The sequence below is a fragment of the Anser brachyrhynchus genome (assembly GCF_964034855.1).
Source record: "Anser brachyrhynchus genome assembly, chromosome: 1".
NCBI classification, from domain to species: Eukaryota; Metazoa; Chordata; class Aves; order Anseriformes; family Anatidae; genus Anser; species Anser brachyrhynchus.
The window spans coordinates 181,281,404-181,296,463 of NC_137694.1; the positions used below are offsets into that span (position 1 = coordinate 181,281,404).

General features: G+C 45.2%; 1 long non-coding RNA gene across 2 annotated transcripts in view; it reads right to left on the reverse strand.

The window, feature by feature from the left end:
* LOC308187567 overlaps positions 1-9,270 on the reverse strand; it is a 29,779-nt gene extending 20,509 nt beyond the window's left edge. The window contains exon 1 of one of the 2 annotated variants that reach the window (XR_013944784.1): positions 4,806-9,270. This is a non-coding gene — a long non-coding RNA (uncharacterized lncRNA). Of the gene's footprint in view, positions 1-2,523 lie in introns of both variants that reach the window. The other variant, XR_013944785.1, reaches the window with a different exon arrangement.
* Between the last annotated feature and the right edge of the window lie 5,790 nt (positions 9,271-15,060).

Sequence of the window (15,060 nt, forward strand, 5' to 3'; positions counted from 1 at the left end):
CTGCAGGAATAAATCCCAGAAGTTCACCACTGATTGCATGGCTTTCTTTCGTCTAATATCCAAGCTCAATCCTCATTTTTGCCAGCATGCACCCTCGCTTTCAAGCTGCATACTATTCTTCCTTGCATGCAGGGCGAGAAAATGATTTGTTTGTTTTTTAATCTCTCTCTCTGTACTAGGGTCTGTCTGTACAAGAGGTATTTCCTGAAGGACGTGACAGAACTGTGCCAGCGTCACAGTTTTCAGCTACTTGTAGATGTACAGTTGCTCTCACATAACTGGAAATGCAGTCTGCTTTGCAGTTCTCACGTTCTTCTTGTATGACTCTTTCACTGAGGATCTCCATGGAGCAGTTATCATCTGATATTTCCTTGGTAATACCGGAGGAGGATTAGCAACACTGGAAGAACTCTGCAGAGAATACTCTTCTGAGATAAAATTTCTTTGCAGTAAAGCTAGAGATAAGACAAACGCCAGCTCCAATCAGCCACAGACTTTCCCCCACTGCAGATCCACATCTGGATATGAACTTCATGCAGATGCCAATTATTTCCATGCTGCAGCAGACAGACTCCCTAGACCGAGACTTAATTTCAGCTCTGCCTAAATCACATGTCCTTGGTCTAGAGCATGCGGCTGAGAAAGCAAGGAAGCCCACCACTGGATAGGTACAAAACAGCACCTCCATCCTCATACACCAGACACAGCTATGAAAACTGTGATTGAAAATTTGTTTTCGTGTCACAGGCACTCAAGAAATGCAGCATATACATTACTACTGTAGCATTACAGATCCTGGTATGTCGTACGTTCTCTCCCGATGCAAAAATCTATGTCCTGGAGGAAAAACAATCAACTTTAGACTAAATTAGATTACAAAAGAGATATGCTGTCAAAACATCTTTATGAAGATTTCTCTCTCCTACAGAAAACTGCAAGGACTGCAGCAGCAAATGAATGCAGCTTGGCTGGTTTCGGCTCAGCTGCATGTAAGCCGTCACATGCTACGTATTTTGGGTCAGATGGAGTGGTTACAGATAGGAAAGTACTGGGAAAGATTGTTCCAAGAGCACAAAGTTTGCACCACTGCAGGGCTTCAAAAAGAGGTTAGGCAAACAGCAGTCAGAAAAGGCAGTGATGTATTCGATCCCACCCTGAGCAGAGAAAGGAACAAGATAAGCTCGTGAGGTCCTTTCCAGGCTAATTTATGTGAGTCTGTTAAACAGCAACGAACCAACAAAGTACAAGTCTCTGCTTCCATTTCACATGGCACTTGTCAGGTAGGTCTGCTAGGTGTACCTGCCAAATCTGCTGCCTCCCTAAGTGGCATATTATAAGGAAATGAGTGAGTAGCTTTAAAAGAGGCAACGTACAGCATCCAGACATAAGTACTGCTGCAGACAAAACACTTCCCTAAATATTGTGAAATCCAAATGTTCGTTCTTAGCAACATAATTCAAACCGGTGATAGCAGTGGAAAAACAACTGCAAAGGGCAAGGAGGAAGGATGGAGGGAAGACAGGAAGGAGGGAAGGAAAAAAGCACATCAGAAGAAACGCTGAGCTCCGTATACCCCATGCATACCGCCACCAGGAAGGCTCCACTCCATCAGCTACTACTCATCATAGTGAAAGGAAGAAGAAGGCTCATAGTGAGGAGAAGCAACAGCCTTACTGATGGCTACGAGAGATAATCGGAGGGAAGCATGAGGAAATGAGTCAAAAAGATTAATATACTTGAAAACACTAGCAAAACAAGAGAGAAAGAAAAAGCAAGAGTTTTTTCAATAGCATGCAGTGTTCTGTAGTATACTTGGTGCTATATTTTTAAATTACCACGTTACAAGCCTTTCCAAACAAAAATGAGTTCTTTTCCAAAACTCACTGTTAATACATTTGCAATATATTCATATGGAGCCACTCTCCTATTGCCATAAGCATCTGAATTAGGACAATTGATATGTTTAGGTCTGTTTTCTGCTCCTCCTCCCTTGTCACCTCCCGTTTTGTATGCCCAGATATAACTGCTGAGCACCAAGGACAAGTTTCCAGCCTTTAGAAGTCACCCTCCACCAGCTGAGCTGTAATCACTGACCTTATGCAAAGCCTCCAGCCTGCTTCCTCTGCGACGTAAAACACAAGTATTTAAGCAAGCCCATTTCATCCAGCAGTCGAGGCAGGCTGAGAGCACGCACATGGTTAATTAGCATGGTTCAGCCAACAGGCAATAACTCATTAAGCTGCAGTAACTCGACTATGTTTGATCATGTGCTTTATGCCCTAAGGCACTTCATAAGTAAAGCAGTAAAGTCAACTTATCTACCATCTCAATTTCTCTCTCCCTCTTTTTTTTTTTTTTTTCTAACCACACGAAATCATGGTTAAACCACAGAGGATAATTTCTGGACACGGAATAGTTCACCACCTTCCTCTTTTTGGCAGGCTAAGCACACTCAAAGATTGTTATCATGTCTCCCTTCAGCCTTGCCTTCCCCAGGCTAAAAACAAATGCTTTCCTTCTTACCCCATAGGTGCTGCTCTGTAGACACCCTCTCAGCTGTGTTGCTCTCCTAGGAACTGCATCCTCATCTTTCCTGAGGTGTGATGCCAGAAACTGTTCCCAGTGATGCAGCCGAAGGGATTAACCCTCGTGACATCCCTGTCTGCACAACCCAGCCCGTTACTTCTGCCTTCTGTTGCTGTGGCATTGCTCCATCACAGCCTCCAGCTCCCCGGTGCTACCTGGCTGCTCTGTCCCACTGTGTACCTCTGCAGCTGATTATTTCAACCTAAGTGCAGATTTGCACTTGTCTTCACTAAATTGCATCCTGCTTATTTACAAACCATTCCCCTAATTACTGAGCTCTCCTGAGCACTAATCCTCTCCTCCCTAGCGTCCCTTGCTTTTAGCCGAAACTCTAACAAAGGGGCTCCCCACTCCTTCATCCACTTTATTAATGAAAATATGGAATAGTTCTGAATTCAGGCCGTATCTCTAGGGAAGCAGCTCAATAAATCCTTCCAGTTTGACAGGGTTCACTTGATAACAGCTCTCTGAGGACTCAGTAGTTTTGTCTAACCTCTTTCCCCCTATCCTTCTTATAAAAACACTGCCTCTCTAAAGGTGGGATGTTGTAGTTACAGCTTCTCCCTATTATATGGGCAGCAAGAAAATGGATATTTTGCATAGTTAATGTTAATATAACATGTAGAAGGGAAACTAATATTCATGTATCAGAGCTGACTTGAGCTATTTTCTGTTTCGAGGATTAGGATGTGGCCAAGTGTCACAGTCCATCCATTGCAAACCCATTCCAGCCTTCACCAGAAGCATCTACTGGTGGTCCCTACTGCAAATAGGATGATGGGCAAGATGGAGTTGGGAATAATTTGGTGTAATAGTTCCCAGATCACAGGCTTCCCAACTTACATGAGATTTCAACCAAGCCCACGTGAGTCCCAATTCACCTTCTGCCTCCAAATACAAGGGACAGATTTCCAACATAGATCTCCACACCTGCACAGGTACAGCTGCTGGGCTTCAGAGTCAAGATCTGAGAGGGCTTTTTGTTTTTATATGTGGGAAAGGGTTTCCAGGAGGGGGAAAGGGAGTCACCTAATTCATTCCCTTGAGCTCTGCTAACAATGTGATTTGCACAACGAAAGGCAGTGGGTAACAAATACAGATATACAGAGAACTTCTTGTACTATTCACATCGTCCTGGAGAACAGGAGCATGCAAGAAGGTAAAATAAAAATGTAGCTCTAAACACCTGTTATATTGCACAGCGTGGTAATAAAATATTGCTCACTTAAGCAGGAGCCTTTGAACTGCTCTCTAGAGGAACCCTTCCCTCTCCATTGGTTTTTATAGGCAGCCTAGGGAGATTATGTGCTTAAGTTAGTCATTTAAATTTAGATACCTAGAACAAACACTGCAAACTCCCCTTCTCCCTCCCAGTATAAACACCTCATGACGACAGAAGTCTTTCCATTTTTTTTATAAAAAAAAAAAAAAAAAAGAACTGGTACCGCAAGAAAAAGTATTTTGCTTATCTTTAGTGTGGTGGTTGTTTTTTGGGTTTTCTTTTTGTTGCTCTTCTTCTAACATCAATTCTGCCTAATAACTGAGCGGGAACTGAGCAGATGATGCAAATGAAGCAAGTGCATTTCTGATTGCTGGCCGAGCACTCGCATTGTGCTAACAAGAAACTGAACTGTAAAATCAAGTCAAAATATTTTTTTCCGCAGCTCCCAGTGGAAGGCAAAGCACATGGATATTTGTACTTCCTCTTGCTCCGCAGGCGGCTTGGCGCCCCTTCCAGTGGCAACGAGTCCTGCCAGAAAAGCCCATCAGGTCTTTCAGGTTCCCACTGGCAGGAAAAGTACCGTGCTCATTGCACCAACATTTGGAAAACAGAGAATGTGCTGAGTCTCAATGTCCTTGGAGGCTCCATAAATCACTCATAGAAAAGAGCGGGGATTTGGTTGGGCAGCGCATTGTATGCCCGAAACGGAGCTGGAGGAGGACCTCCAGAGTCGCTATAGAGGGATTTCATCACGAGGAAGGGAGGCTGAGCAAACAGCGAGGATGACAACAACATCCTGTCCTTGCAAAGAGGAGAACGGCTTTTGAAGGAATGACAGAGCTTTGGATCTCAGCTCCCCGCGGCAAGTTCAGGCAAGTTCAGACTCGTTGCTTTTGTGCGATGGAAGGTTTGGGTTTATTATTAGATCGAACTCAAAAGAGCCTTGCCAAGTTTGAAAGTTCATGATGTTTCAAGCAAAGAAAAGGAAGTGTCTTACCTCTTACAGAGGCTCGTTTCTCCGTTATGAAACAGGCAAGGAGCTATTTAGCTCTCGTTCCCAACAATGTCCGGAGCGTGAATGGAAGATGGTTGGAGGATAGCCTGCTGAAACCTGGAGGCAGCTCTGCCCTTCACAGCTTGGGAGCCAGGGCACTGCCGCGTTTCTCCTCCGAGTGAAATTCCCATTTCCCGGGTTTGTTTTCTCTGCTGCGAGTGAGATAAACATTGATACAGCACAGAGCAAACAGAGTCCTCTGTGAGGCTCACTGAGGGATTACTGGCTACTCAAACAGGAGAAGATGAGGTGGGAATTACATTCACACAACCTCGAGGCTTTGCTTACAGCTCTTTCTTTCACACCCTCCCCAAAACCTGTCTCCTGGCCATCTGGGCGCTTGCCTCCCTCTGAAGGCTGTCCCACAGCCTCGCTGCTCTCAAGCTGGAGACATCCTCTAGTTCCCAGCCCTAGTGAAAAACAGCCAGTTCACACCCGTTGGCTTTCGTGTCCACCATCTCCCCAGCTTAAATAGCTTATGTCCTTCCTTTGGGGAGAGACAGCAACCAGAGCTCCCCTAGTTTTGTTAAGGAAAACAAGCCAAAACCTTCTATTCACTTTTTATCAGTTAGGTCGTTTTTCCCCCCACAGCCCACTTTGATATCCTTATCTACACTTGATCTCGGTAAAATTTATCTTTCCCGAAAGTGAGAAAATGGAGTTGGATCTGGGCTTGCAAGCACCCTCATTGGTGCTCCAAGTACATCCTTCTTCCGTATTAGCCTGGTACCTACTGGGGCTACTTTGCATTTCCCATAGGCTCCTCACGTTTGGGATCCACAGTCATCCACAGTCAAGTCCAGTGCTTAGACCTCTCCAGCTTGGGTGACTTTCAGTGGACCAATTTCCCAGAACACAGCACAGAATTTCCTTTCTGCACCACTTTGCAGTTCTGTGCTATCCCATTTCGTCTCACACGTACTACCCCACCCCTTAAACTCATACAGTTCTTCCCAATAAATACTCTGCAGTGACAATGCATTAAAGCACACTTCATCAGCACACTCCCATTTGTTTGTGCCAATAGTCACATGCGTATTTAACAAAAGCAAACCCAAAACCAGTCTTCAAGGAATTCTGCCAGCTGGTTCCCTCTGGTGTGATGCTCTCCTGAGGGACAAAAGCTGGGTTTCTCACCGTGAGCCAACCTGCTACCCATCTCATCATTCTCACACTAATGTCCATCTTCATTAGCTTCTTGGATAATTTCCCTGGTTTCTCTGTATCAAAATAACCTGTTGAAGTGCAGTTTTATTAGATCTACTGTTGGATTCGTGGTGTCATGTAGTCTGGTGGGTGAATCTTTAGAGGTCCTGGGATGGAGATGATCTTGCCTACGTGGTAAGGTGCATTGACCACGCTGCTTTGTTTTCACCTGTGGTGTGGCCCCTTGATTTTTCATGCCCTAATTCCTAACAGTTTCCCTAGTTTTACCCAGAATGTTTAACGTTTTATAGAAAACTGAATAATGGTGCGTTTTTTTTTAGCTTGATGCCCTACCTCAATGTTTCTAGTATCTGTCTCTTCCCTCCCTGCCTTCTTACTCACCTCGTCTCCTTTCTGGTTATACCACTGAAAGGACTTGCTGATTTTTTTCTTTGCAAACTCCAACTCAGCTTGAGTTACAGCAACTTTATCTTGACATCAACCCATGGAGATCTTTTTGCTTTCCCAATAATTTTTGGTCTCTCTTGCTCCGCCATGTCCCTCTGTTGCTTGGCCAAGTAGATCTGGAGCATTCCCTTGCTACGTCCCCACAGTTTATTAAAGTGATGCCCTGACTTTGGTGTGGCTTGTTTTTGGGAAAGCAGTGTCAGACATGGCAGAGGGGGATGTCTGAGCAGCTGAGAGGACAGCACTGACCTTGGTGTGGAGATGTGTATGCTGTGAGGGTCAGGCTAAAAAGGCTGAAGAGGTTCATTCCTCCTGTTGCACACCGGGACTATCCAACAGAGCCTGACTCAAGGCTGTGCCATGCATACTGCAAAGATTTCTCTCACCTTGTGTGCATGGGAAGCTCCAACTTAAAACGCTTACCCCTAAACAGAGGTTAGATTGAATGAGAGCTGACTCAAATAATGCACGATTTTACATAGGAAAGCCTGCACCATTGCCATCACCTTCCTTTTATCTCAGCCAAAGCTATCCCTCCTGTTGTGATGTCTGCTCCTGCAAATTGCAAAATACAACGGGGTTATCCTGGGAACCCCCCATCCACCTTCTGCCCTAGATCTGGAGAGTGCTCCTGCTTGGGTACTTGCTGCTTGGAGCATCCTCCCCGGCGCTGCTGTGTCTGCTGCACCGTCCCACCGTAGCATCCTCTTCTGGGGGAGGCTGAGCGGCAATTCGGTCTCTGCTGGGGTTTCCTTTCCAGCATGCTAACCCTGAGTGATGATGTGGCAGCGGCGCTGATGTTACATGCCAGATCAAATGAATGGGAACGGAATATTTTTGTTATTTTGAAATGCCAAATTGAATTCACTTCCAGCTGGCACTAATCTATCTTCTTCCTTTCTCCCCACCTCAACTTTTTATTAAATATATACATGTATATACTGCCCGGATTGTTTCAGCAGCCCCTTCTGAGGGCTTTTCACACACACACACACTCACTCACACAAAACAAGGTCTGGGATTTTTCCTGCACTGACATTATTAGCTGCCCATCACTTCCACAATGAATATGCTAGTGCTGTCATAAGGCATATGCTGTCAGTGGGGTTTTCGTCCCACCTCTGCTCTTTAAACACAGCAGAAGTTCCCTTTTCTGTGTAAAGAGAAAGAAAAAAAAAATCATGTCTGCAGGCACCAGCTGGGGCTGGCACCAGCACAGGCACCAGATACACCCAAAGCCGATCAGAACCAAGCAACCAGGCTCAGAGGCAGGACTCCTCGTGAAATAAAGCCCAAACGCTTGGGAAGAGTCCCAGGTACCATTATTTGGTGTATCCAATTGTCCCATCTCCAAAATGTCATTGACTTTCTTGTTTTTATTAGGCTCCCAGAAAGTTTATCTAATCTTGCCTTGAATACATCTACTGTTTGGATCATAATTACCTCGCTAGGCAAAGTACTCCGTTATCTGATGTCCTTTCTGACAGGCATTTTTTTCCTGTAACGTGGACTCATTTGAGCTTCCCTTAAGCACTGGTCATTTATTCCTTTTTCTGTTTGTGATACCCACTATCAGAAGCTGTTTTCTTCCACCCAGGTGGTATCGTCTGCTTGATTTTTAAGGGTATCAGTGGGTGGAAGGAAACAATATTTAACTCATATTTTTAAGCCTTTTGCCCCTTCGTGCTTTTTATTGAAACACATAAGCAGGCTAAGCATCTTCGAAATGTAAAAGCCACACAATAGGCTGAAAACGAAAATGGAGTCGAGCCTTTCACTTCTGTAAAGACAGGTGGTTTCAGACAGGAGGACAGTAGCATTTATAAAGATGTGCTCTCACATGTTTTCAAAACATATTCATCACCCATCCCAACGTTATGCAAGTTGAAACTTCATAAAAAAAAAAGGCTAGAGCAAAACAGACTGAGGACAGTAGCATCAAATATCTTTTCCTCCCAAAATAATTTCTGAGCTCTCAAGCTAATCCTATTAGAGTCCTCAAAAGTGACCAGAAATGCTCTAAAATTAATAGGAAATTTTATAACTAACCAATGAAGGGATTTCAGAGACCATGTAACCTGATTAAATACTCTGAATCCAGTTGGCATCCTCCCATATCATTCAGTATCAGCTGCAATCTTTTAATAGCACAAGCTGCGAGGTACAAAAATAACATGCTACAATGGCATACAGTTCTCTGAAATACAATTAAACTTTCATTAGTTGAATTACCCCTTAAGAATAATCATTTTTGGCTAAATATGACCACATTACTTAGTCTTTTGCATAAGCCTGATCTAAAATATTTGACACGGTAAAAAAAAAAAAAAATTAGAGTCAGAAAACCCTGCAATGTGGTTATGAAAAGCAGACGTTCCCTGAGGATGTGAGAAGAGTCAGGGAAATTACCCAGTGAAAGGCCAGGTTAAGCCAACGCCATGTGCCCTTTTCATGGGCCATGTGCCTCCTCTCTGGAGCTGGAGGAGAAGGGACCACGCTGTGTGTCCACCTACTGCTGCGTGCAGCACCTCTGCTTCTAGGAAAGCCAGAAGGGGTGCTTGGAAATTCAACGCTCCCTTCTAGCTTGCTTTTTTTTTTTTTTTTGATCGAAACCAGAGCAGCTTGAAAGGAAGGAGAGCTCCTACATGCTTGTATTCTGGAGCCTCTTATGTGGGAACAGGGCTGTTTTCATAGTTAAGGTGTGATCTGTGCACGTCCCCGAGATTATAACCAGAAGGCCTGTGCAGAGGCAAACACACCAAGAGGACACTGCCTGGCTTGTCAAAATCTGGCATTTGGCACAGCAGGAAGCAGAGCTGCCTTGGGAAACACCAGCCCAGCCCATGAATGTCAAGGGAAAGAGCCCTCCCACCAGCCCCCCCAGCCCCATCCTCTTTTGTGGCCATAGTAGATAACAAGAAACTGGATTCGCCCCAGAACTTGGCAGTTTTACTTATTTTTAGCTGCTTCGCATAACTTCGGCAGCAGCTGATTGCACCTGTCATGGCTGGAGCTGCACAGAGCCTTTCATGTCATCGTTACAGCGATCTTCAGAGAAAAATACACAGGAATAAACACACCATGTAGTAGGATTTTAAAAATAAATAAATAAAAGTAAATGAAGTAAGAGCGCCTAGACTTTAAGTGGGAAAACATCAGGAATGGAAAGCTAAAGCACACTGGTTGTTTGCAAGTGCAGTAGGAGGAGCGATGTGCAAATTGGAGGAGAATTGAAGCTGAGGAGGGATTTACTTACCCTGAGTATTTCCTACCATGCTCACAGACTCGAGACCCATGCTGATATCAGCAATAAGGGAAATGGTGAAAGTGGCACAAATGGCAGGACTATTTTTTTCCAGCCCCCCTCAGTGTATCACAGGTATGTAGGATACAGCCAGCAGGTTCCTCCTTGCCCACACACCCAAAAACATGTGTGGGCCCCCCCGTTTACAATATTTATCCAGACATATAATTATTTCTCCTTCTTTATGGATGACTGCAGTCCCTTGGAAATACACAGCAACTGCGTGCAAGGTAAGCAAGCAAAGGTCTGAGCCTGAACCATGGCATCAGACAGCCAAACCCTGATCAAACCTAACCAAAAGCTTCATGTGCTGCCTAGTCCACACAGCACCCAACATCCCCCTGTTTTGCAAGATGCCTGGAGGTCTCCTCTTGCGTGTGATCTCAAGGAGCCCCACACAGAGCAAGTCAGGGTTGGTTTTTGTCTAAGTAAACAAGGAGATGACTGCAGCTTTGCCACCAGAACTGCTCGAGTGTTTCGTATTAAACAGTGTCCAGTCCTATTTCACCTGCAAAACATTTATGGCACATTTCTGCATGGATGGGAAAGATAATTGCTTTAATTAAATGTCAAGGATCACATTATTTTATGGTACATAGAAAAATCAAAATATGCAGGAGCTAAAGCATATCTTTTCCCGTGGTACTTTTGGTCAAACCTGCACTGGTTCCATCGGCCTGGGGATTCCAGAATTAACTCAGGTCAGGTAGCTCATGTAACTCTGCTTCACTTCCATGAGCACGCCTGGAACAAATCACAAACAATTTTGTAAGCACTTGAAAGAAAATAAGGAGATTAATAACAGCCAGCATGCATCAAACCAATCTAATTGCATTGAGTTATGTCAGACCAATCTAAATTTGTTACAGGATAATGGGAGAATTGGTAAGTGTCACACATCTTGATTTTTCAAACCTAGGAAAGCACAGTCTAGATTAAATTATAAAAGGTGGTTACAAGAGACGCTAGAAAAAAATATAGTTGGAGAGTTCTCATTGCCATGGTCTCATCTCACAGTCGGACTGAAAGGGCATACAGGCAGTGGTCTGTGTAGTCCGTCCCAATCCACGTTTTCAATAACAACCTGCAGTGGAACAAAAGGGACACTTGCTGGTGACGTGAAGCTGAAAGAGACTGCGTGTAAATTAGTGCATAGAATAAGAATTAAAAATATATATGCTGAGGAAATCCCCTGAAAACCAACATGACTCATTTTTGACTAGTTAAATGCAAAGTTCTGCATTGCATGGCAGAAGCAAACTTCACAAAATCAATCCGGGCAATTACCAGGTCATGAGCAGTTTTGGGGAAGTGGGCTATGGGCTGAGCATAATTCAATGGTACCTTGTCACTGTAAAAAAACACAAGTCTCATACTGGATATATAAACACAAGTGTCCCATTGTGAAAACATGATATAATTCTGCTCTGCTCTGCTGCACGACCTTCTCTAAAAGCCCTCAGTGGAACTGAACTGCCTGTTTGGGGCAATGGTATTTCAAATAGGATCTGTATGACAGGCAGACCAAGCAGAGAAAGGTCAGAGGAGGGCAGTCAGATCTAAAACAATATTTAATGGTGGAAGTGAGGAGGTATATATTAGGGCATGTATGACTTTCTAAAACTGAAGATGAGGAAGAAGTGGAGAAGGTTGCCTGAGAAAGGTGTGGGTGAGAGCTGAGAGAGAACCAGCCCTGCAGCCCCCAGGTCAGTGCAGCAGGAGGGCAGGAGGTGCTCCAGGCACGCAGCACAAGTTCCCCTGCGGCCTGTGGAGAGGCCCCCGGTGGAGCAGGCTGTCCCCCTGCAGCCCACGGGTCCCACACGGAGCAGATCTCCACGCTGCAGCCCGTGGAGGAGCCCCCGGTGGAGCAGGTGGATGTGGCCTGGAGGAGGCTGCGGCCCATGGAGAGCCCCCGCAGGAGCAGGCCCCGGGCCGGAGCTGCAGCCCGTGGAGAGGAGCCCACGCAGGAGCAGGGGCCTGGGGGTGCCAGAATCCCGTGGGAGGGACCCCGCGTGGAGCAGGGGCAGGGAGGGACCGTGAGGGAGCGGTGGAGACGAAGCGTCAGGGACTGACCACAGCCCCCATTCCCCGTTCCCCTGGGCTGCTCGGGCGGAGGAGGTAGAAGAGGGTGGGTGGGGGGAAGCTGTTTCTAGTTTGCTTTTAGTTTCTCACTGCTCTAGTCAGTTAGGGATAGGCAATAAATTATATTAATCTGCCTACACAGAGTCTGTTTCGCCCGTGACGATAATTGGTGATCAATCTCCCTGTGCTTATCTCAACCCCGTAGCCCTTTCCATCGTATTTTCTCCCCCTCTTCCTTTGAGAAGGGGGAGTGAAAGAGCAATGTGATAGAGTTCAGTTGTCTGTCAGGATGAAACCAGCACAACCAGAAGCCCTCTCCCTGTAGAGCAGGTGCATGCCCTGCAACTGCAGGCAGTGTTTTGGAGACATCAGGGCATAAAGCTGGACTCCTGGCTTAAGGGGACTATGGTATTCCATGTAAAAATGCAGTGGAGGTGGTTCTTCCCTAACTTCAGATCTGCGTGTGCCGGATACATAGCAGAGAGACCACCCTGAAAGCTAACGTAGCTGGTACTGGTGGAGAAGAACAGATTTTAGCAGGGGGAAGGCAACAGCTGATGTTCTGGGAAGCAGACAATTCCTTTATGTCCCTTGGAATATAAAGTTGAGGAGGGCTGTAATGTACCATAAAATTTTATCAACAATAAATCTGTATGTCTTGCTGCCTGGGAAAGCTGCAAACTCACGTTCATCAGTCTATCTTTGGAAGGTAACTGTGAGGTCTCCCAGCTCAGAAGTAGGCTGCCTCTACTTCACACCCAAAGAAGGAACTCTGACCCTGACTTTTTTGTACTTTTTCAAAGATAAATCAGTCTGCCTTACAAAAGGTGCTGTCTGTACCCAACTATCACCTTGCCATCTTGCCTTGGAAAATCAAAGTGTCTATGTTTTCTGCAATAAGGTAAGCAATTATGGAAATGGGCTGGAAGGGTCCTTTTGTCCATGGAAGGACATTTCTGGTGAATGCCCTTCTCAAATGGTCTTAAAAATCTGTGGCAATGAAGATCCTGCACATTTCCAACGCAGCCTGTTCCAGTACTTCATTATCCTTTTCTGCAGACAGCTTTTCCTGACATCTAACCTCTATTTCCCCTGCTGTAGTCTAAGGCCATTACATGCTTTACACAAGACACTCCTGTGTACATAATACACTATTGATTCTTCTTTCGAAAAGGCATGATGATACTGTCCTTATCAATTTGATCATTCCTAAATCTAATGCTCCCTTTTACCCCTTTTCATAAACATCTGTAAGGACACCGTGATGCCAGTGCACCATGCAGCCGCGGTGATGTAGCCTTTGAGCCCTCATAAAGTTGAATATGTAGTGAATTATTTCACCTCTTCACTGTCAGATAAAAATGAAAGCCAAAGCAGACTCCGATTACACATACCAGCCATAGCAGAAAGAGCTGTCAGCTCAGGCTTCATGCACAGCTGATTGAAAAGCTGATTGATGCACTTAAAACATGCATATATCAATCATTGCTGAGGTTAAGAGCTCAAGGGGAAAAAACAAAATGAAAATTTCTGAAAGAAGGAAAATATTTCTCCTCAAAAAAATAGAAAAGCGAGCCATGAGCAAGGCATGTTGTGGATGTCCTCCATCCTTCTCTGCTCAGTGTTCCCAGTAAGCTATTGACTGTCACGTTGCCTTTCACGTGTCTGGTGGCAAGGTCCAACCAGTGAAAATGGCGTGAGCCACATATCTGTACTGGGGATGGCCACCTGCAGCTCCCTCTGTGGTCTAACAACCCTGTCCTTATTCCACAGCTCATCTGCCTCCATCTCTCCTATTAGGCAGAGAAATTTAATTGCTCAGGCTTCAGACCAGGTCTGTCCTGTCCCAAACACTGCTAGGGGATCTCAGCTCACAGAAGGTGGTGGTGGCTGGCCATGGCTCCTGCCCCTGCTGGGAGCTGTGGTGAGACCTCCTCAAACCACATGCACACCTGTGGTCTCCACGATTCAAGCTGCAACAGGTACAGAGCACAGAGATGGACAGAGCGATATTTTTAGCCTTGAATTAATGCTTGATAAAAGCCGTGGAGAAACTCTCTTGACTGCATCCGGATGTTTTTTCATCCTCAGAAACACCTTCAAACCGGCTCCAGTTTGGAAGGTGAAGATCATATGGTAGTTAGTTAAACAGCACACCTGATTAATAATTTACCCTGGCTGTTCAGGACTTAAAGCCTTTACGCACAGTGACTCCAGAGCCGTGCAAGCCGTGCGCGCCGCGCTGGGGCCCGCAGACAATGCTTTGCACGGGTCAGCCATGGGAATGATTTACAGCCACTTCGGGCTGGAATGCCACAAAGCCTGGAGGGAGTGGCAAACCTTGCTAGCTACGATCATTCATCTCTCCTGTCTCTTTGTAAGTCTCTAATTTTAAAAGTCGGTTTCTTTCAAGAGCCATCATTATGTTTTCAATCTTAAAACCTTTCGGTTTCTCTGGGGAAACAAACGAGGGAGAAAAAAAAAAAAGAAAAAAAACCACAACTTTTCAAATCTCAGGAGGAAATAATGGGTTTAGTCTGACAGTTTCCTTGTAGGAGAAGGATTGGTAAAAGATTTCCAAGAACAGACTCAAATCAGAGTGCATTTTGTGTTCAGCAGTATTCCCGGGAAATTTACACACCTGTCACCTAATTGCCACTTCCTTTGTAAAACAGAAATGACAAGCCCAAGTCATTTGCTTTTATTGTTGTTGGTTTTTTTCTTCCTTTTTCTTTTTTCTTACAGCAAAGTGCTTGACACCCCTTTGAAAAGAAATAGCAGACTTCCTCCACACTTCAGGATTCAGCACAGGCTGCGCTCTTCAAGCTGCAAGCAGAGAGGGTTTCCTTCCAGTCGCGGTGTCAGACGGTACCATGTATTATTAAAATCCAATTTCAACTTCTTAATCTCCCAGGCGCCAGATGGCCAAACTCTGTTTTTCCAGCGGTGTGCCGTCCCGGAGCAGAGCTGGGATGGGCTTGTCACATGCTTCAGGCATTGTCACGTCTGTCTAATTAGAAATTTCTACTGTCGCTTTGGTTTATAAGTAGGGGAAGCCTGTTGGCCATTTCAGCCCTAGCACATCTAAATGCTTTGCAGGTCTCCATCCCAGTGCACAAACATTCCCGCAGCAGTAGAGATCTGGGTTAATTCTTGCAAAGCTGAAGTCAGCCTTTGCTGAGCGGTGGGAATGCAATT